Raw genomic sequence first — 23,985 nt, 5'->3', positions numbered from 1 at the left:
TCTGCTCTAAAGATGTCTTGTTTTTTTATTGTACTCTTATTTGTTTTCTTTATTTCCCAAATAATTGTAACTCAGAAGCAATATTGAAGTTCATTGGTTTAATTTTGAAATGTTGAGGTTTTTTGTTTTGATTGTATGTGCTCATTTTGACCTATGTTACTATTGCTTTCTACCATGTTCAATTCACCACTGTTCTGCACATACGCGCTTGCATGTGTCCAGTGGTTATATTCATGAGGCATTCAAGGGACTTGTACTAAAAGATACAACTCCGCTCAGTATGAATTGCATATTTTAATGGCTGACAATTTATTTGATCTCTTTCAGAACGTCACCTGTCTGTTATCCACCTGCTTAAGTACTGGTGAAGGGGGTCATCAGCTATCAAGTTCTAGATTTCAGCGGCTAATAGTAAGTTTTTCCAGATCTAAAGTGACTGAATGTAGTGTTGGAGCGCTTATGAAGCTAGGGTTCAGCTAAACTTGTATTTGGCCAGTCTGTTTTATTTGTCTTTATTTGCATGGGGATGTGGAAATGTAAGGAGTGTAGTCTCTCTCTGTCTCGTAGATATGACCTGCTAAAACATTTTAGACTTCAACACCGGCATATGCGACGTTACCCATGCCCACACATCTGTCCATGTACTTTTAAGACATGGAATGCTTTGCATATTCATTTAAGTAGAGTCCATCAAAAACAAAACACTCAGGAGCTACAAGAATTGTCAACATACAGTTGTAATTTGTGCCCATGTAGTAATCTTCCTACAGTGAAGGACTATTTTTCACACATTAACAGGCATTTGAAAAGTCATGAAACAGTCAGTTGTATGTTTGGGGACTGTAATTTTGCAACAAATTTGGAACATGTCATTCTCACAAGAACAGAAAACACAGTCAATATACGTTGAAAAATTTCAAGCCAGATATAGTTAGGAATGCTAAAGTTTCCAAACAATCCTCTCATAATTCTGAGGATGCATGTAGTCAAGATGACTCTTCTGTTGAAGCTGACAGTGCGTGCTCTACCACTGATATAACCAGTAAGTTGCCTGAAGTAATAGAGAAGAACTTTGCAGCAGCATTGCTGAAGTTGGAACATTGTGCACATGTGGTAAGCAAACAAATTGACGAGCTTTTAGAGGAACAGCACTACTTGAGTTCAGTAACATTCCCCCTATCAATTGACATTCTTGAAGGGGTATTTAAGAAACATAGACTAACATCTGATAGGTCTGTAGTAACAGAAGTAGCCACTGCTCTCTTCACTTCTAACGCATTGTTCAAAGCCATAGAGAAGGGGGCTCCCCTAAGCTCAACTTATCTCCGCAGCAAGTATTATAAGGAAAGCTTGAATGTTGTAGAACCCATTGAATATGTTCTTGATGCCAATGAAAACAAAAGTTTTCAGTATGTGCCTATACTGAACTCCTCCATGGGCTGCCACCTTATCGTGGTGGAGGGGTTTGAGTGCCCCAATGATCCTAGGAGCTATGCTGTCTGGGGCTTCATGCCCCTGGTAGGGTCACCCAAGGCAGACAGGTCCTAGGTGAGGGACCAGACAAAGTGCAGCCCGAAGACCCCAATGATGAAGGAAAACCTTGGACTTGGTGTTCCCTCGCCCGGACGCGGGTCACCGGGGCCCCACTCTGGAGCCAGGCCTGGAGGGGGGGCACGATGGCGAGCGTCTGGTGGCCGGGCTTTTACCCATGGAGCCCGGCCGGGCTCAGCCCGAAGAGGAAACATGGGCCCCCCCTCCCATGGGCCCACCACCCGTGGGAGGGGCCAAAGGGGTCGGGTGCACTGTGTGATGGGTGGCGGCCAAGGGAGGGGACCCTGGCGGTCCGATCCTCGGTTGCAGAAACTGGCTCTTGGGACGTGGAATGTCACCTCTCTGGTGGGGAAGGAGCCGGAGCTAGTGCGTGAGGTCGAGAGGTTCCGGCTAGAAATAGTCGGTCTCACCTCGACGCATGGCTCTGGTTCTGGAACCAGTCTCCTTGAGAGGGGCTGGACATACTTCCACTCTGGAGTTGCCCAGGGAGAGAGACGTCGGGCAGGAGTGGGCATACTTGTTGCTCCCCATCTCGGCGCCTGTACGTTGGGGTTTACCCCGGTGAACGAGAGGGTAGGATCCCTCCGCCTACGGGTGGGGGGACGGGTTCTGACTGTCGTTTGTGCTTACGGGCCGAACGACAGTTCAGATTACCCACCCTTTTTGGAGTCCTTAGAGGGGGTACTGGAGAGTGCTCCTCCTGGGGACTCCCTTGTTCTGCTGGGGGACTTCAACGCTCACGTGGGCAACGACAGTGAGACCTGGAGGGGCGTGGTTGGGAGGAACGGCCCACCCGACCTGAACTCGAGCGGTGTTCTGTTGCTGGACTTCTGTGCTCGCCATGGATTGTCCATAACGAACACCATGTTCAAGCATAAGGGTGTCCATATGTGCACTTGGCACCAGGACACCCTAGGCCGCAGTTCGATGATCGACTTTGTCATCGTTTCATCGGATCTGCGGCCGTATGTCTTGGACACTCGGGTGAAGAGAGGTGCGGAGCTGTCCACTGACCACTACCTGGTGGTGAGTTGGCTCCGGTGGCGGGGGCGAAAGCCGGTCAGACCTGGCAGGCCCAAACGTGTTGTGAGGGTCTGCTGGGAACGTCTGGCGGAATCCCCTGTGAGACGGAGCTTTAACTCCCATCTCCGGCAAAACTTCGAACACGTCCCGGGGGAGGTGGGGGACATGGAGTCTGAGTGGACCGTGTTCCGTGCCTCCATTGTCGAGGCGGCCGATCGGAGCTGTGGCCGCAAGGTTGTCGGTGCCTGTCGCGGCGGCAACCCTCGAACCCGTTGGTGGACACCTTCGGTGAGGGATGCCGTCAGGCTGAAGAAGGAGTCCTATCGAGCCTTTTTGGCCTGTGGGACTCCGGAAGCAGCTGATGGGTACCGGCGGGCGAAGCGGCATGCGGCTCGGGCGGTTGCTGAGGCAAAAACTCGGGTGTGGGAGGAGTTTGGAGAGGCCATGGAGAAAGACTTCCGCACGGCTTCGAGGCGATTCTGGTCCACCATCCGGCGTCTCAGGGGGGGGAAGCGGTGCAGCACCAACACTGTTTATAGTGGGGATGGTGTGCTGCTGACCTCTACTCGGGACGTTGTGGGCCGGTGGGCAGAGTACTTCGAAGACCTCCTCAATCCCACCAACATGCCTTCCACTGAGGAAGCGGAGCCTGGGGACTCTGGGTTGGGCTCTCCAATCTCTGGGGGCGAGGTCGCCGAGGTGGTTAAAAAGCTCCGCGGTGGCAAGGCCCCGGGGGTGGATGAGATCCGCCCGGAGTTCCTTAAGGCTCTGGATGTTGTAGGGTTGTGTTGGTTGACGCGACTCTGCAATATCGCATGGACATCGGGGGCAGTTCCCCTGGATTGGCAGACTGGGGTGGTGGTCCCCCTGTTCAAAAAGGGGGACCGGAGGGTGTGCTCCAATTATAGAGGGGTCACACTCTTAAGCCTCCCTGGCAAGGTCTATTCAGGGGTCCTGGAGAGGAGGGTCCGTCGGATAGTCGAACCTCGGATTCAGGAAGAGCAGTGTGGTTTTCGTCCTGGTCGTGGAACACTGGACCAGCTCTACACCCTCAGCAGGGTCCTGGAGGGTGCATGGGAGTTCGCCCAACCAGTCTACATGTGTTTTGTGGACTTGGAGAAGGCGTTCGACCGTGTCCCTCGGGGAGCCCTGTGGGGGGTTCTCCGGGAGTATGGGGTACCGGGCCCTTTGATACGGGCTGTCAGGTCCCTGTATGACCGGTGGCAGAGTCTGGTCCGCATTGCCGGCAGTAAGTCGGGCTCGTTTCCGGTGAGAGTTGGACTCCGCCAGGGCTGCCCTTTGTCACCGATTCTGTTCATCACTTTCATGGACAGAATTTCTAGGCGCAGCCAAGGTGTTGAGGGGATCCGATTTGGTGGCCTCAGGATCTCATCTCTGCTTTTCGCAGACGATGTGGTCCTTTTGGCTTCATCAGATCGTGATCTGCAGCTCTCGCTGGATCGGTTCGCAGCCGAGTGTGAAGCGGCCGGGATGGGGATCAGTGCCTCCAAATCCGAGGCCATGGTCTTGAGCCGGAAAAGGGTAGAGTGCCTTCTCCGGGTCAGGGGGGGTGTCCTGCCCCAAGTGGAGGAGTTTAAGTATCTCGGGATCTTGTTCACGAATGGGGGAAGAAGGGAGCGGGAGATCGACAGGCGGATTGGCGCAGCGTCTGCTGTCAAGCGGGCGCTGTACCGGTCCGTCGTGGTGAAGAGAGAGCTGAGCCAAAAAGCGAAGCTCTCGATTTACCGGTCGATCTACGTTCCCACCCTCATCTATGGTCATGAGCTTTGGGTCATGACCGAAAGAACGAGATCGCGGATACAAGCGGCCGAAATGGGTTTTCTCCGTAGGGTGGCTGGGCTCTCCCTTAGAGATAGGGTGAGAAGCTCAGTCATCCGGGAGGGACTCAGAGTAGAGCCGCTGCTCCTTCACATCGAGAGGAGCCAGTTGAGGTGGCTTGGGCATCTGGTCAGGATGCCTCCTGGACGCCTCCCTGGTGAGGTGTTCCGGGCACGTCCCACCGGGAGGAGGCCCCGGGGAAGACCCAGGACACGCTGGAGGGACTATGTCTCTCGGCTGGCCTGGGAACGCCTCGGGATTCCCCCGGAGGAGCTGGAAGAAGTGGCTGGGGAGAGGGAAGTCTGGGCCTCCCTTCTGAAGCTGCTACCCCCGCGACCCGACCTCGGATAAGCGGAAGAAGATGGATGGATGGATGGATGGCCTATACTGAAGTCTTTGCAGCAGATATTAAAAAAAGATGTTGTGGACAAGGCAAATGAAAACCATAGCATTCAGCAGAGTAAAAGGGTGAGTGGTGAACATCATACCTACAGTTCTCCTCAGGATGGTTCACACTTCCAGCAAACAGTTTTCTGCCAGGTGATGAGATGAGGCTTTTGTTACGTTTATACATAGATGATTTTGAGGTTTGCAATCCTTTGGGTACTTCTTGCAGGAAACATAAGCTTTGTGGAACCTATACTGCTGGAGTTTTGAGATTGTTCTCATTGTTTTTTGATCTGCATATTTAGGAGGACACTGCTGAAGTCAGACGAGAGTGAATCCTCAAAGGTCTGTGTGTGTACCTAAATGAAGATCCAGAGAAGCTGGTGAAAGAGTACATGGTATGTTAAATTCTCTTTGTGTTTACAATAGAGGTTATAAGAGTTGGTAAAATACTTTAAACAACTAAGGTCCATGAGTCACTCAATCAGTGTCAGTGTTAATTATTTATTTAATTACATGTGAATTCTCTCCCCCCCAATACCCTACCCTAACTCCCATAGGACGTTGATGGAGGTGCAGAAATAGCCATAGCCGAGACTTTCCTCGGAATCTTTGTCATTCGACCAGAGGGTGCGGAGGCTGCCGATGCTCATCTGGATGTTGGGATTGTCCTGGAGGGGGTGGAGGTTATGAACAGCTTGGGGAGTGTATTGTTTGCAATAGTGATGCTGCTGGGGCTAATCTACGCACTAAACTTGAGCTACCCTCAAGAGCTCAAGCATACCACCAGGCACCGGAACAGCTTCTTTCCCACAGCTGTCACGCTTTTGAACGCCTCCTGACATAAAACATAAACTATAAGGACTGTACTCCCCTATCCTCTCATACAGCAATAACACATGGACTATCCTCACACATCACAGACTGTTTTCTTCACACACACATACAACCTGTAAATTTTATCTGCCATTATTTATCTATAATCCATTCCCTAACATTCTTGTACATTCTGTATAATCTGTATAATCTGTGCATATAGCTCCCATATTTATATTTATACACAATATCTACAGTATATCTCTTGCTATAACCCCTTATAGTCCATACATGCATAGTCTTGTACATCTGTGAATAAATATTTATCTCGTAGAGCACTTCTGGATAGATGCAAACTACATCTTGTTGCTTGTACTTGTGACAGTGCAATGACAATAAAGTTGAATTCTATTCTATTCCTTTGAAGTGCTACAGAAAATAATTATGAAAATGGATGGAAAGAACTTATCAAAGAACGCACAAGTTCTCAATATAAAACTGTCCCGCTGAGAAACTTGATACGTTGAGGGAAATTTCATATGGAAAATCAGTGTTTAAAGTCTGCAGTAGAAAACATTTAAATTGTTACAGTTCTCTAAGTTTAGCAAATATACTGGCACGTTTTATGTTGTGAAGAATTGGCTGGAAAATCAAAACTGTAACCTTTTTTTTGTTGTTTTTTATTTCAATGTCCAACTCAGCTGTGTTTTGTGCTGTGTAAAAAGACAATGTATAACTATGTCAAAAATACAATTCTGTTGTACCTTTTCTAATTGTTGAGTGTACTTTCTACCCTTTCACCCAGTGCTTTCTTAAAACACTTGATTGACTAACACTTAAAAAAATGTCTTTGAATTAACGTAATTAAAACATGGAAAGGATTTCCACACGATTAAATAGCTTTCTGTCAGAATGAAGCATATTTGTTGAGCTAACTTAATTGTCATGAGTTGGACCAATGTCATCAAGTAGTGTGAAGGTACCACTGTAAAATAAGGTGGTTTCAACTAAATTTGCATTCATCTTAATCAAGTAAAATCAATGATTTAGTCCAAAACATTGCAAATTAGTTGGGCTGGCTCTATTACATTACACTAGGTCAAACTATGTTAAATGAGTTAAATGAACCTTAAAACATAAGTTTAGGCAACACATTTCATTTAAATTTCAATAACCATAATGAATGAAGTTGAGCCAACTCATTTGACTTAACTTATAATAACCGTCATATATTAAATTGAGCCAACACGTTTGAATTAGAATCAACCATAGCATAACCATAATTTAAGTTGAGCCAACACATTTGGTCTAAATTAGAATAACCATAATAAATTAAGTTGAGCCAACTCATTTTATTTAAATAAGCATAACCACAATATATTAAGTTGAGCCAACACGTTTGATTTAGCATCACCCATAGAATAACCATAGTAACAAGTTGAGCCAACACAATTGCTTTACATTGGAATAATCTTAATAAATTAAGTTGACCTAACACATTTGCTTTCAATAGGAGTAACACAATTACATGGTGCTGAAATCAAGCAAAGTAATCAGGTGGATATCCTTTCCATAATTTTTTTTATGTTCATCCAAAGAGGTATTTTTTTCAGTGTGCAACCGAGGATCAGATTGTCAGGGTCCCCTCCCTCAGCCACCACCTGACCCCTTTGACCCCTCTCACAGGTGGTGGGCCCATGGGAGGGGGGACCCATGTCTCCTCTTTGGGCTGAGCCCGGCCAAGCTCCATGGTTAAAAGCCCGTCAACCAGGCGCTCGCCATTGTGCCCCTCCTCCAGGCCTGGCTCCAGAGTGGGGCCCTGGTAACCCACGTCCGGGCGAGGCAACACCAAATTCTACGTTCACATCCATCAAAGGGGTCTTCAGGCTGCGTTTTGTCTGGTCCCTCATCTAGAACCTATCTGCCTTGGGTGACCCTATCAGGGGCATAAAGCCCCAGACAGCATAGCTCCTGGGATCATTGGGGCACTCAAACCCCTCCACCACCATAAGGTGGCAGCCCAAGGGGAGGTTTCTAAAATGTAACTGCACCTTTAAAGTAAAGGGGCTGTTTTATGTCATATCAGCAGTGGAATGAGTCTGAGCCTATGTTTGCCCTTGTAAAATAAAATTTAAAATGCTGCTTGGTGATACACACTATGCCAGTCACCCATTCAAAGCAGTTGACTTTTAAGCATATGCACATCTACTTTTCTCCTGAAGGTTTGGAGACAAAATTAAATTTCCATAAAATTTGAAAGGGAACATTGCCTCCAACCACAGTGATGTATTGAACCACTTATTGAGTTTGAAACACCTTTTAGGATTGCTAAAAGGAAATAATGTATGGTGGCCATGAAAACACAGATGACATTACCTCTTTTCAGAGGCAGCATGAGAGCAGAATAAAGATGAGAACATAGAAATTTCAATACCACATGACCTGACTTCTCCATGAAATAGAGCCATTTTTCTTTTTAATATCAGTTCTGTTTTTCAGTGAAGATAACACAATATCATAATCTCAGCACATTCAACTTCTGGGAAATAACCTTTTGAACACTAACAGAGAAATATATTAACAGTAAGCGTTTAATTGAATCTACAGCAATCCAATTAAAATTGTTTGCTTTATAGTGTGAGGAGAAGTCAATATTTGCTCTGTGTTTGGAAATATGTCTCTTTTTCCTCTCCTTTAGCTCCTTTCAGAGCTGATGAAGTAAAGAATGGTGAGAGGGCTTCTATTAATGAAAGATAACATGAATGATGTACTATATTCGTAATTGCTGCATATGGGGAGAAGATGTTAAGTGTGTTTTAGTTTCACTCTGAATATTACCACCATTTACTCTCAACCTGAGAAACTCCTGACACTGTGGCTCAGACTAATGAGAAAAGGGAAGCTGGAGATGAGAGATGATTGAGAGGTGAAAGTAAGGGCAGGTGAGACAGACTAGCTTCAGTCTTAAAATTATTAGATGGCCACTATAGATTCATTAAAGGAACCCTTACAGTCCCTACTCAGAGGATAAGCTTTTCCAACTGAAGCTATGACCATATCTTGATAAATTAGGAGTAGTCTAAACACATTGATTCCTCAGAAAAAAAACCCACCAAAATAAATTATGTCATTTCTTCAGGACATATCAAAACACTTCAACCATGAAGTAAAACATCATATCTTCATCCATGATTATAATTTAAAGCATTCTGCGTCACCCAAATCCTTTACTACATCAACCAATGAAAATATGGAAATGAGTGGATCACTACAGCTTGTATGTAGGATACTGCCATCAGGGAGCGGAGGAGGAAGAGGATAGAAGGATGGAGAAGTGTGTGAGTGAGAGATATGCAGGAAACAACAAGAAAAGAGAGCAGTGACAGAAATATGATGCTTGAGAATCCAAATTACTGATTTAAATATGGAATAAATGGATCATGTTATGGCATTTGTATAAGACAACCACAGATTAAAATGATCTGGTAAAAGTATTGACAAGGAAAATATTTAGGTTCAGTTCAAATAGCACAATAGCTGGTGTAAGGATTATTAGCTTTAGTGACTTTAATACTTGTATTCCATATCTATTGCTCAGTGATAAATAGTCATATTTACCAGGTAGAAGTCAGGTGACCACAGGGTTTGGCTTTCAAAGGGAGATGTAGCCACCTGTTCTCCGCTCAGACATCGTTCCTACATTTTACAAACCTTGCTGCCCTCTGATCACCATCATTACCTTCAGAGATTCTCTTCTCTCTGCCATCCTGATTGCATCTCTGGTTTTTTTGAATGCTGGCCCTTTTAATATAAAACTATGCTTCTTCCTTTCTTCCATAATTTTTTTTGTGGGTCCAGCTAGTACCAGCAAATCTCAGTATCCACATATTAAGCCACTCACCTGGCAATACTTATAGACTGAGGTTATGAATCCCATGCTGTTTCCTCTGATGTAAATTTATCTCATTTTCTTTACTTTCATTCATAGAAAATGTTCAGCACACAATTTTGCATCTTTCTTTATACTTCAGACTTATTGTTTTCCTTCTTCACTTGTATTACAAGAAAAATAAATTATTCTAAAAATCCTACTGATCTCTAATAGTAAATTAACATAAAAACAGCTCTGAAAAACCTGTACTGTAACCAGTTCAATATTCTGTTATTAATGGAAATGATTTAACAGACTGTCACCTTAAAGGGGCATAGGGCATTTCATAGCATAGTCAGCTATGTTTCTTTTAGTTGTTAAAACATTTATATATATATATATATATATATACTGTATATCTCAGTGACGTGCGGTGATGTTCATAGCTGGTGAACATCACCGTACTGGTGAGCTGGTGAGGCACTGACTTAATCATAATCTTATTTACAAATATACTGTAAATCCCCTGCATGTTATTGTTTACATAAGGAAATTTTGTGCATGCAGACAGTGCTGGAGGGCAAAAAGACTATTATTTACATGTCATGCATAGCCGCGCTGCCACCGTAGAATAAATAATTCCGTTAACTCAGTCAAACTTGTATGGAAGACCGTTTCTGTCACTCTGTAAAAACAATTAAATAAATTATCTCATTATAATGAGATAGTATCTCAAAATAATGGCATACTAGCTCAAAATAATGAGATACAATCTCATTATAATGAGATAGTATCCCATAGTAACTGGTAAATTCCTTTATCTTAAGCTTATTAAATGAGTGCGCTATACGCCAAGACAAGTTTTTTTAAGCACTTAATGGCAAAATAATGGATTGTTCTTTGTTGGCAGAATACAAAATAAATATAAATATATTAAATGTTTTTTAGCCATTTTATTGGCGGCATACAGACAGGAGGAACATGCTCTCATAGAATGGCAGCCAGAGCGGTTAGTGAGAGGTTGATCAATTCCAGATGAGGCTGAGGTCGCTGCTGCCTCACCAGCTGCGCTTCCAAGCATTTGAATGGGAAAATGTGAAAATTCTGCAATTTTGAAGAAAAACTAATCAGAATTTGTTAAGCTACATAAAAAATAGGTACTTTATAGTACAAACCACAAAGTGAAAATAGCTATATAAATGATTTTATCATTATATATTATTTTTCTATCAATGTTCCCTGACCGCACATCACTGATATATATATATATATATATATATATATATATATATATATAGTACAGATGAAAAGTTTGGACACACATTCAATGAGTTTCCTTTATTTTCATGACTATTGACATTGTAGATTCACACTGAAGGCACCAAAACTATGAATAACACTTGTGGAAATATGCACCAAACAAAAAAGTGTAAAACAACTGAAAATACCCCTTATATTCTAGTTTCTTCAAAGTAGCAACCTTTTGCTGTGATTACTGCTTTGCACACACTCTGCATTTTCTTGATGAGCTTCAAGAGGTAGTCACCTGAAATGGTTTTCACTTCATAGGTGTGCCCTGTCAGGTTAATAAGTGGGATTTCTTGCCTTATAAATAGTCATGAAATTAAAGAAAACCCATTGAATTAGAAGGTGTGTCCAAACTTTTGGTCTGTACTGTATATACAGTATATTAAATATGTCTAAAAAGAAATTTGACTTTGTAATTTAACACTTTGAAATTGGGTCTTTCTCTTTAAAATCTCCTACTCTTTCTGAAACTCTGCCTTTCATAAGTCATTAGAACATGGCTTCTCTATTAACCCTTTAACAACAGTTTTACTAGTGTTGAACTAAGAAGTAGCTCCTATAATGAGTTCAACAGATGCACAGTTTCAGCTAATTGCTGCTGGCTAGTCTGAAGGAGCTGGGTGGGGTTGTTGAGGAGGAGGTCTGCTCTCTGAGGTGGGAGCTCAGACACTTGGAAACTGCAGCTCCAAGAAGGAGCTGCACCTTGAAGGTGGCACTCAGTCCAGCCAGGCATTTTGGTCAGCTGAATGGTTTCCATGGAGATTAAAGGATTGCTCAAATTTCCATGAAAGAATGAAGGCAACACTCCAGGTATGCATTGATAAGGAAATACCATTGTAAAATGATGCAAAGCTTCCACCTGATAGTTCTCCTTTAAAAACTCATGCTCTTTCTTAAACTTAACACAAAACACAAAAGTATGTTGTAGGCTTTTATGAAGCGTCGTGGAATCAGCTGTATGCTGACAAAGAGGAGGACGCTGCAGACAGATCGCCTCCACCCAAAGCAGCACAGCAAGCCGGGCCCCTCAACTGGTGACTCTTAAAGACAATTGTTGGCTTTGTCAGCTTGATGCTTCCTTTGGTATTTGAGTTGCTTGCTCCCCCCTAAGACCACTCTGGTCACAGATGCAGGGCTGGGCATAATTGTGGGGTACATTAGCAATCCCACTTAAAATGGGATTAAGCAACATAAATTCAAACATTTTCTGCGTTAGGTCAGTTATAATAACCCAAATTATAACCCAGCTGGTTAAAGACTGGGATTCAGATTTTAATCAACTGAATCCCACAATATATTTTTTAAGTTTTTCAAACTTGGCAATATACCCACATTTCCTATATATTTGGTAGATTTCCCTTTAAGTAAAACTTGATCCAAACATTTAAACTTCTCGCAATAGTTTGCTGGAAGATTGACCTAATCCTCCAGGCAGAACTATAAGTGAGTCAGGTTTGTTGGCCTTTTAGCTCACACACTCCCTTTCAGCTTTATCAACTTTTCCATCAGAAAACACTGAGTGTGATGTAATTGGGTCTCTTTGGAATTAAATTGCCAGTATTCCTAGCAATTCTGTGTGTCTTTCTGGTGAGAATGTCATGTTATTGGACCCATTACTAATGTCTTAATAAAGAAAAATCTTGTCAAGTTCCATATTTGCTTGTATATAGCATCTTCTTTCTGCTATCTTTTGTAAATGTTGACAGTAAATTCTTGTAGATGTTGGGACACTGGCTCAGAAGTCACTAAAGTCTACCTTAAGTTGGATTTTTTTGTTGTATTTCTTTTCCTAAGCTAAAATTATAGTCAATTCATTTTTGGTTTTGTCAGTTGCCTCCTTCTTTAGAGCTGTCAACTGTTTGCTCCTTGCCATCCTCCTCTATTAGAGTTCATTTTAAATAGTGTTAGGTTGGGGTTCTTTTTCCTGTTTTATTTTGTTTTCTTTTCCTCTTCTGTCCTGGGTTTTTTCTGGGAAGCTGCGTTTCCTTTAACAGCCATCAGATGTCACCAGTGAGCGGAGCCCCTGGAGAAGTGTGGCGGCCAACCTGTAGACGCACCTGTGTCTAATTTTCAAGAGCTGCGGAGGTGCTTCATAAGGACAGCCTAGCTGACACTCCAGTGCCTGAGTGTTTGCCTTCACTGGTAGACGTTTTTCTTAGGAAGAAGCCTTCTATGATCGCTCCCTGTGTTCTGATCGCTCCTTGTGTTCTCCCCGTCAGATTTCCTTGTGATCGCCCTGTGACTCCTGGATGTGGACAAGCGCTCCCCCCTGGATTTCCTTGTGTTCCTCACGACGCCATTGGTATTACCAATCGGTTGCCTTCCTCCGTGCACTTACCTCCCTGGTCCCTCCCCGTGGATCCTCTGTGCCTCGCCACCGACTGAGCCTGCCAGCGTTTCATGTTCCGGGAGCTAACTGTCGAAGCCCCGCTCGGAAGTCAGCCCACTCTGCTCTCCAGCTGCAAGGCTTACCTGCTCGCTCTCCGACGGTAACTCACTTCTCCAGCCGCCACCATTGACAATACTAACCTCCGCATTCAAGTAAGCGTCCTACGAAAGATTCTCAGAATTATTCCATTTGACCCATCCCGTGTCTCACTCCGCTTTTTCTCATATACAGTCTGATGACCAGTTTCCTCCAGTCCCAGGTTCCAGAACTATTTCCCCTGACCCCTCTTCCTTTCACCAAAATAAATATTATTGTTGTTTCATATCGCTTCTCTTGGTGTGTTCTTGCATGTGGGTAACCCGGCTATCACCCATCATGACAAATAGTTTATTATGCTTTATGCTTTATCATTGTAAAGCATCTATGTGCAGACTAATGAGCACACAGCCTCAATTCAACTGGTGATCTGTTTAATTTAAATGTTTTAATAAAATGACTTCTAACCCATTTTATGTAACCTGTCTGCCAAAGTGATAATCAGTCTTACAAAATATGACACAGCATTAAGATTATGATGCACTGTAATCAATATCTAATTTTACAAACATAAGTGTTCCGTCCACTGAAAACATTCTGCAAGTTTGTTTAAATTTTATGCACTTTGGCTGGCTGAGTATTTCATTACAACTTTTACTATACAACATTCCTGTCACCTCTGGCTGCTCTACCATTCAACTAATCCAGATTTATGTGAAGTGGTTTCTGATTACCTGTAGATGTAGTCAAACTTCTGAAACATCTCTTTGCTCTCCCACACATCTTTCAGGGAACAACTCATCAGGTGCATAACACAGAGTGACAGACTGATTGTTTCATGCTTTCTGAATACATACAGTACTGATACACTACATTCATAAAGTGACCTTTTGAGTTTACACTCTCTTGCCTGAATGTCAGGTCCGTCCACAACATCTATCATGAATCACTTAGTGTCACCTCATACTCAGCTCTGAACCACTCCAGCTCACTCTGAAGGTCATGACTTGAAGACCCAAACAGAACTGCATCATCTGCAAATGCATGAGTGTGAGCCATAAAACACAAAGATTGTCTGGTCAGGATGAAAGCCAAACTGCTTCTCCTTAATCCAAGGTTCAACAACTGGCTTCTTTCCAACTCAGTAAGTTTTCACATGGGATTTGAAAAGTGTGATTTCTTGATAGATGGAGCACATAGTGTGGCCAGCCTGGTGTGATTAGGAGAAAAGGTTTTTCCATTAAGTCATGTATGCATTGGGAATCAAATACTTGTTACTGAACAACATTTGAACAAATTTATGTTTTGTAATATTTCCATTTTGTGGATTTTTGTTGTTTGTTTCTGATTAAATGAAACTTACATAAAGATGAGAACCTATCAACTGCTTTATAAGTATGTTTAACAAGGGCCATGAATAGCAATATCAAGGATCATAAGATTGAAAAACTATAGATCACTGACAACCTCAGAAATACAAATGAATGGTAAATTTCTACTGTCTTATTTTTGCTCCACATATTTAGACCAAAATCCACATGATGACAATCCCAAACCCTTACAGCTGCAGTATGTCTTATACACACTACAGCATGACAATACAGTAAGGTGGCTGGGTTTTGAAAATAAAGCTCTTTACTGTGATCTGAAATGCGTCTGGAAAGTCTATGGGATGTGATTGGACCGCTGGATCACGTGCGAAACTTTACAGCTGTACTGTAAATTTTTAATAAACAGTTGCACTGTGGGATATTTACCAGCTGGAGGGGAATGTTCACAGGCTAGAGGGAGGGCCAACAATGACTTTCACTCGGTAAGTACTTTTTACAAAACATTAAATTGCAGTTTTGTGTTTGTGTACAAAAATATATTTTATGTGGTTATATTGAGCTACTCTTGCTTGTGTGCTGAAGCTAACTTCAGTAATTTCTCAGCTAGCATTATGTGCAATTTCACGTGCACGAATTACACTGGTCTTCACTGGCTGGATGAGGACAATAGAGTGCCGCCTCATCACAGGAAATGAATGTAGAGGAACATTTCTAAACTGTCAAGAAAATCCGAGCTCATCCCACTTCCCCGTGCTGGAGATTTTAGTTTAACAGTAATAATAAATAAAGTTATCTTTAAAATGAATCACTCAAGTGACATCAGGGCCCAACAGTAGACTTAAGTGTCAATAAAGTTAGTTTAACAGTAATAATAAATAAAGTTATCTTTAAAATGAATCACTCAAGTGACATCTAGGCCCAACAGTAGACTTAAGTGTCAATAAAATAAATCTGGTTGTGTGTGTTGTTTTTGTCTCATGCAAAATTTGCTTTAATTCTACTTTTTTCTATCTAATCATAAGAAATCATAGTCAGTCAGAGAGAGTCATTAAACAGGAAAAGCAGGTTTCCTGGAAAAAGAGGAAGTTTCCAGCCTGCAGATTTATAAAAATAGCTGAGACTATTCCTTATTTCAAAGGTAAAGTTTTAAAGGATGAAATCTAAACATTTTCAGTAATTTCATAAGATTCAAAGTAAAATACTTATATTAATATTGGTTTACTTGTAATAATACTTACACTTACATTTGTGGGAACTACAAGAAAAACAAGTAACTGTAACTTTGGTATTAAATAATTAGAATCATGGATTATTCTTGGTTTCTTTTCAGAAAAACATCTGTAATAACTCACATTAAGATTATAAGTATAATTAATAAGTTATGGTTATAAAATCATAAATGAATGCTAAATCAGAGAAGCTAAAGAAAATAAATGTGATATAAATGTGATTTTGACATTGAACTTGAAATGGTGTAAAAAGGTGTAAAACTGCAATTAAACATCACTGATATGTTGGAGGTAGATGGTAGGTGAAAGGTGAAAGGATAAGGGAAAAAGGGGAACTAACAGGAGAGCAGAGATGATCAACGCCTTATTTAGAGAAAAGGTCGTGCAGGCAATGGACATAGGAGGTTGAGTAACCCTGAGACATTAGCACAGACATCAGGAAATGTCTGTAAGACAGTGATGAATATGAGATCATCTGTCTAAGCAGACAGCCGGTGCAGGCGCACCAGGGGGGTGGATAAACCCTATAAAAGGTGGGTGCAAAAGAGGAACCTTTTGTTGGATCCTCCGGGCAGCTTCGAGCCAAGATCGAGATGGACAAAGAACTCTGCAGCTGAAGAAGAGCCGGGGCCACAGAGCCGAAGACTGTCCCGCTCATGGAGACCAACCCGTCTGGCCCACAATCTGTGGCTTCGAATCGCACTTCTCTCATCGGCTGGGTTCAGACCCCAAAGACAAAGATGAAGACAAAGACAAAGGCAAAGACAAAGAAGAAGAACTGGTGCCTTTTTTCCTGCCAGCACCAAGTCCTGTGTGACCTCAGCATCCATGCGGAGAAGAAGCTCATCAGACCTACAGAGATCCCTGCCTTCGCTGATCAACTTCCTCCTCCTGCTGCGACACCTTCTTTGTCGTCGGGCCAGGTCTGGGGTTCGAAACGCCAAACTCCGTCCGTCTCTCTCAAAGGTTCCCTTTTTTAGTTCTCAGTGTCAGCAGTAGGGAAAGACAGACTAGATGATTGATTTTACTTATTTGATTATTTCTGCTACTGAATTAAGCTGTACTGACCCTTGCAAAACTGCCTTACTAATAAAATATTTAGCATAAAGAAAATCTAAAAGATGTTGTGGACATTCATTTAATGAGTCACCTTAAAGTTCTTTGATGGTTGTAAAATAGCTGTGATGTTTGATTCTGGAGAGGAAAAAGTGGAAAATGTTTTTAGGTTGCTGGTAGCCCAAATGTAAAACATCATCCTTGGGACTCGCCCGAGTCACTAAAACCTACCTGGTTCAATAACAAATGCAAGTTGTAAAATAGAGAACGAGCGACCGTTAACAGGTGTGCTCTGTGAAACTAGTTGGCTGTAGGCTGCTCAGTCTGGCTAATTCACAGAGGGAAGAAGGGTGGGACACCTGGATGTAGGCCGTTAAAAATCAGGCGAATCGTTTCTCGAAACCAGCTTAAACAGAGTTTGCTTCAGTTCTGGACAGGGTAAATCCCAGCAGATTTAGGAAACTCAATTAACCCGTTAGAAGGAGAGCTGGTAGCACATCTCCCCTCTCAGAAGAGGAAGTACGAGAGTGAGAGAGTAGACACAGAAAGGAGGGGGGGGGGGTGTTGCGCAACAACAAAACCAACGTTTAAAACAAACTGAGTTTCTATAAACCTTCCTAAAGAAAAAAAACTGGAAAACTAAGAATCTTCAGACATGGTTGGTTTGAGACAACAAAACATTTTTTGAGAATGTGCATGTTTGATATGGGCTTCATGGTATCATAAAAGAGTGGTGCATCCAAGAACTAGAAATTAAAATAGATCTAATAAAATAGATCTTATCTATCAGTTGGCTCTTGTATGCATGTGTAGTGGAGTACATTTCTCTTAGTCGCTGTTGAGTATAGGAGACTACAAATGCAAGATAATTGTTTGGATTTTACATTGTTGATGTGCAGCAAGAGGGGTTTGCACAGTTGTGTGCATATTTATATTTCACTATGCCTTACAAAGTTAGGCATAGTGATTACTTGTGATTAATCAGCCAGTGCCAGATTCTGCTATGGGCAACCGCCCAGGCATCTTGTGGGGGTGACAAGACCGACCCTTCTCCCCTCACACCGCCCAGATACTCCAATTGTCTGTGTCTCACAGTAACTTCCATCCTTCTAATGGATTGAAGACATAGTGAGATATTGCCATCTTACTGTATCTGCCAACCTTAGGTCTACACATAGAAGCACAGAAGGTACAGAAGGTGTCTCTGTCTGCAAATATAGTATATGGATAGAGACATCAGAATGTATCTGTCTATGGAAATGTCTCTGTGTACCTGAGTGTTAAGTTAAAATTAAAACTAATATCACTGAACATTGTTATTTTTTTCAGAAAAGAGCATCAAGGGCACAAGCAGTTCCAGCAGCGCCTTTTGCCACCTACAGTATTTTTGCATGGGTGAGAACTATGAGAACTATTTCAGTAATGCCTTTACAAAACATATTTGGTAGTTCACAGGCATCTAATCTAAAAATGTAATATGTACATTTTTAGATTGTACATCTAAAAATGTACATATTATCAGAGTATTTTTCTCTATGTAACAACCAAATATTGCTGTTGCAAAATACTATATTTTGTTCTGCTTCAGTTTGTCAGATTTAAATTGACAATAAAATAAAGCGATTTTAAAATATATATGTATATTTTTTTTTAACTAGAAAAATAAAACATTTTTTGAGAGTTTGGTAAATTAAATTGCAAGTTCACATTTAAACTTTCAAAGTATACAGCTTCATGAACTACTGTAAAATGACAACTTTTTGTCTACAGTAATTTTATTATGATAAAAATGTGATGAAATCACAATAACCATGTTATATAATTACTGTGCTATGTTAAAGAAATTACAGTAACACTAATGAAATTACAGTAATATAGTAATAAATTATACAGTAACCCTGCAATAAAATCACAGTAAAACTGTAATAGAATTACAGTAAGGCTACTGTAAAAAAATACAGTAAAGTTACTGTAAAGTTACTGTAATTACTTTACCGTAAAAAAATACTGTAACTGACTGGCAACCCTGCTGCCAGTCAGTCACTGTAAATTCTACAGTGACTTTTTACAGTGTACTTATAATTTTTTTTTTAGATATTTGCGGAATAACTAAATACTTTTTAAATATATTTAATCATTTCTCCATAAGTCTTCTTTAGTTTATTATTGAAGATTGGTTGCTTATTAAATACATATTTAAGCTCTATATTCAAAAGTAACTAAATCTGTATTCCATTACAGAGTTATAATTAAATAATTGTAAAACATAGAACCTTAACTAAATGGTGATCACTATCAACACCTATCTTCGAAATTAGAACACATTTTAACAAGCTGTCAAACCAGTAAATTTGGTCATTTACACCTTTTACAATCTCCAGAACATTTCCAGAATCTCAGGCGCTATTATTATTATTATTATTTGGATTTATATTTTGTGCTTGCTAAAGTCCAAGAGTGTTTGCAGTGGACAACAATTTGGTCGCTGAACATTTTTCAAATACTTTTAACAAATAATCTTAAAATCAAAATTTCTAGAAATTGCTAAACTTTCCATAACCATCTTTTTTTTGAGACTTTCAAAAAAATAAGATCAAATGTAGATATTTGCTCTAGAAATGTTTGCGTTTTAAAAGAGATTTTTACTGTGTTTATTTTGAGCATTTTATTTTTTTACTTATTTCTAATATTTCAAACGGTTTAGCACACAATTATTTAACTGTTCTCCTTAGCTTCTACATTCTAAAAAGGCCACTGACATCTTAGTTCTGACAGTAGCCAAATTAAAGTGCAGTGGGGATGAAGTTGTTACCGTTACAGACCCTTAATATTCATGCTTCAGTCTGTATACTCTTTTAAGCTCATTTCCTTAAATTGGCATTCAGTTCCTATTCCTCAGCATTTAATTATATTTACTGTTCTTGTTGATTTTTAATGTTGTCTTTTAATGTTGTTTTCTACCGTTTGTGAAGCACTTTGGTCAAAGTTGTTGTTTAAATGTGCCGTATAAAATATTTGAAAATGACATTGGCAAGAAAAGGAATACATACTTACAAAGAACAGTGCTGTTTGGTTGGGAAATATGGATCAAGACCAAAACATATAATATTCTGAATACAGTCAGCTCAAATGAGCTTCGTCTGTAAGGTGCTCAGGCTATGCCTTTGAGGAAATCTAAGGAGATCCATCATCCTGGGGGAATGTAAGAGTTGAGCCACAGTTTAGATTTGAATGCCTCCTGGGAATCCTCTTTTGGATGATTTTCTGAGTATATTCCATTGGGATGTGCTCCACCTCATTACTAGTGCCAATTTAGGATCTCTGACTAACCCAACACGCGTCTATTTGAAATATGATACATATGTTTCTGAGGAAGACACATTGTCTGCACTAAAAATGTTTTCATCCAAACATTTAGTCTACTATTACTGTTCCTGTTTCTCTTTACCTCCACATTAGACTGAATTTTCTATAATTCAAGCTGTCCATGAAAAATATTTTTCACTAAAGAATGCAAAACCTTACAACGTTATATTAAATAACGTTGGTTACTGTGGTTCTATGTAAGAAGTTATTTTAATTTCCAAGATGAATGAACTTATATATTTTACACTGTATTGATGTTGAAAGATGCTATGTATGTTGTTAAGAACTACAGCCACAGTTTTTAGTTATGGCCCATTACAGACAGCTGTTATTATACATACAGAGTATAAAAAGACAAACTATTTTTTCTGACATTTAGACATTAAGTCAGAGTAAAGTTTTCCTGTGCAGTTTTATCCCCAAACATAGGGCTGTAACGTAGACATCAACCGAGCTGTACCATTCGTAACAATAGGAAAATCAGACTGCAATTCCCTTCAACCCAAAGAGGTAAAGACTGAGGGTTTAGGCCAGTCTTTGTCAAACTGTGTCCCTGGGCCCCTGTAGTGGTGTGCAAGGTACTGCATGTAAACAACAGTTTATTTGTCGTGACATGAGCTCAAAGTGCGATACTACAGTTAGCTTACCAAAGGATGGTGTTAAAAGTAAAGATGGAAAACTGGCTTAAAACTGGGTCACTCAAAAGAAAAAGAAAAGCTGCAGATACCAATGGAAAGAAAACAACTTCAGGAATATTATATGATCAGAGGAAGCTAAGTTATATCAGATGAGGGTTGACGTGTTGTTCACTAGAGACTGGATTCCTTTGAACGGTTAGCGGTAGGAATCACTCACGGAGCACCTATCCTGAAATTTCTCTGCAATAACGCATCTTAATATATAATTCAACCTGAAATGAAAATACTAGTCTCTTAACTCACATATTATTGTTTACTTTCTTCATCCTAATAAGAAGAGTGATGCTGTTTGGTAAATGTGAATGGCCACAAACACGTCTATATAAGTGGTTTCATAACTACTGCTTTTAAAGCTTGGGGGAATATTTGATAAGAAGAATGAGTTTACTATCCAAAACCAATTTCACACAATGACAGGCATTATCATTGTCAATGATTTAACACATTACTGTGTTTATGGCGGAGTTGGTAGAATTGTGTCATTTTCTCTTCACAAGCATTGTTATTTTTATTCTTGATTTCAGTAAAGAATTTTTCACTTGCATTTACAGTGTTGAGCCTTATCTATTCAGTCTGTCTTTGTAGTGAATTTGGAGTTGGGTTTACCTCCCTTTTGATTCGACCATTTGACAACGGCATTTTTCACTTCTTACCAGTGGAGGACTTCTTTACAGAGACATTACCTTCACTTTGATGGGAGGAATGGAATGACTGATGTTGAAAATTTTAGGATAGAAGTTATCTACCAACTCATTTACTGAGTTACATGATGAAAGTTGAATAAAAGTGTCAAATAGATCAAAAGTTTCAGCCGTACTTCTATTTTGTAATATCTCTTTGGCAAAGTGAGTCAACAAAAATTATGCTATCAAAGACAAAAGAAAAATGGTCAAAAAGGACAACAACGGAGACACAAAGTCCTTCATAGTGATCCCATTATGAGAGTAAAACACATAAAAGTACTAAATCTGGAATTTAAAATAACTTCCAAAAGCCAAAATTGAGACGGAAAACCAAAAGAAGCTGCTCTGCTGCATTCAAAACAAAACTCTTTAATAAGCAAAAAAGGCTTTTAGAACACAGGTTCTAAAAACCTTTCCATCACCAGTTCGTCATTTTGAATTCTAAAAGCTTCCATGTTTTTAGTTTGTCCTTTGGAAACAGTTTATTTCAAGACCTTTCTTGGGTGAGAGCAGCATACTCAACAATAACTAAAGAAGGACTGCTGCACATACTTTTCAAGCTCAGAATAGCGGTTATTAGAGATAAAAGTGGCAGCATAATTGCAGAACCTGGTTTTTGCTGAACTTAAGTGGATAGTTTCTACTCTGGTGAGATCTTTGTATTGCCAAACCCAATCTGCTCAACCCAACACAACATGCCATGCTAAAGTCTGCAGCTTGACCCAAATTAAGCTAGTGCTCAGGGCTTCTCATTAGTGGGAGCAGACAAATTGCTCATGTGTGACAGGGTTTATCCTCCATTGATCCATTGTCCTGGATTTGTACTGTTCAGGAGGCTCCCTCATGCCTCAGAGGAGTGGATATGTTTCACAGGCCCCTGCAGCTCAGTATTCAAATTCTTTCTCTTTTTAATTACCTTTACTCAGTTTAATTACATGTAACCAGTCATCGTTTCTGCTTTGCATCCTTTTATTTTCATATGAAGAAGTATGCACCTGTGAAGACATTTTTGTCCAATTTTAATTGAATCAGTTAACATCCTCTCACTGATGTGATAACTTTCACTACATTTTCAATTCTTTGGATTCTAAGTCTACATACATTTTATAATGCAGAGCTAACGGGAGCAATATCCCTTTAAAGTTTAGCACATTATTGATTCTGCATCTAATGTTCCTGCTGCTATAAGGGAATAGATTTTGTTTTGTCACCTAAATGTAGATTTGCCTAGTTGATGGGTAGTTTAAAATTAAAGTTACTGCTGTCGTGAGTTTCAAAGAAAATCATCATAAATGTCCACATATTTAGATTCTCTCCATTGCCCTTACTTAGTCATTAAGTGATTTGTATATTACTATAAGATTATAAGAGCCATCAGGGCTTTAATCCTTCAGCCTTCCATGTAATCACAATCAAGTGTTTCTCTTTTGGGATTATATAGAGACCAACGGCCCTCTGTCCACAGCAGGCCTCCAGCAGGCGGACAGTCTTTCCTCTCTTTCCTCTTCTGTGTGGCTGCCATTAACTTGATTCCTCTTTGGGTTATTTTCTCTCCCTTGATGAGTATGCCTTCTCTGGTTCTTTTGTGTCTGTTTGTTTCTGCTTTGTTTATCTGCAGTCAGTTGGGACAATTCAGATTCCGGTCCCCTACAGAAGTCAGAGTACAGCAGAGAGATCGCTGTATTGAAAGAGATTTTTGACATGGCTCAGAGGCTCTCTGGGGGTACAAAAAATCTTCTTTGCTCCTTTTGTTTGTGAAATTGGGAATGGATACACATGGCTGCTATATGAAGCTTTCACCTGTCTAACAAAAAGCATTTATATGGAGTGTAAACTGTTACAACAATGATTACATCTGTGTTTACACCATTTCAAATCTGTGGGCTATTACTATATTACACCCAGGGTTGTATACACACATAGCTGGATCTTCATAAAATTGAAGATCTGTGACATGGCTTTATTTATTTATTTAATTTATTTTTTTAAGGTTTTCCTTCAAACAAACTTACGAAATACTGTAGGACAGTGTACTACAAAGCCAATGAGAATCCCTCAAAACAAAAACAACTTCCTGTTCTGGATGAAACACTGAAGAAAATTATTTTGAGTCTCTTTAGCAATATTGTTGAAAATTAGGTTCTAGTAAAGTGCAAAAAGGAGTTAATGTAGCAAAATAATAAATGTAAAAAATAAGTAAGTAAAGTAAAAAGATGAGCAGGAGTAACGGCAACAGACTGCATACGTTGACGAATACACTCAAAGATACTAATATACTATACTAAGCTAAATACTACCTTGTAACTAACATAACTAAGGATAAAAGGCAGATTAATTACATGAAATGCTAATCAGATCATGGGCAGTGACTGGAGATGACAGCGCACCCAAATAAAAACATT

The 23,985-nt window shown here is 40.5% G+C and overlaps 2 long non-coding RNA genes across 2 annotated transcripts; both read left to right on the top strand.

Annotated features, from left to right (window-relative positions):
- The first annotated feature begins 325 nt into the window (after positions 1 to 325).
- LOC114153679 (uncharacterized) lies at positions 326 to 5,645 on the top strand. Its single transcript, XR_003597386.1, has 3 exons — positions 326 to 411; positions 5,106 to 5,198; positions 5,361 to 5,645. It is a non-coding gene; the product is annotated as an uncharacterized LOC114153679 (long non-coding RNA).
- A 7,058-nt stretch (positions 5,646 to 12,703) lies between these two features.
- Positions 12,704 to 13,506, top strand: LOC114153669 (uncharacterized). Its single transcript, XR_003597376.1, has 3 exons — positions 12,704 to 12,937; positions 13,015 to 13,336; positions 13,416 to 13,506. It is a non-coding gene; the product is annotated as an uncharacterized LOC114153669 (long non-coding RNA).
- Positions 13,507 to 23,985: the final 10,479 nt, after the last annotated feature.

Source organism: Xiphophorus couchianus, chromosome 11 (assembly GCF_001444195.1).
Source record: "Xiphophorus couchianus chromosome 11, X_couchianus-1.0, whole genome shotgun sequence".
NCBI classification, from domain to species: domain Eukaryota; kingdom Metazoa; phylum Chordata; class Actinopteri; order Cyprinodontiformes; family Poeciliidae; genus Xiphophorus; species Xiphophorus couchianus.
The sequence above is the reverse complement of the archived record's forward strand: the minus strand, read 5'-3'. Positions and strand labels throughout refer to the sequence as shown.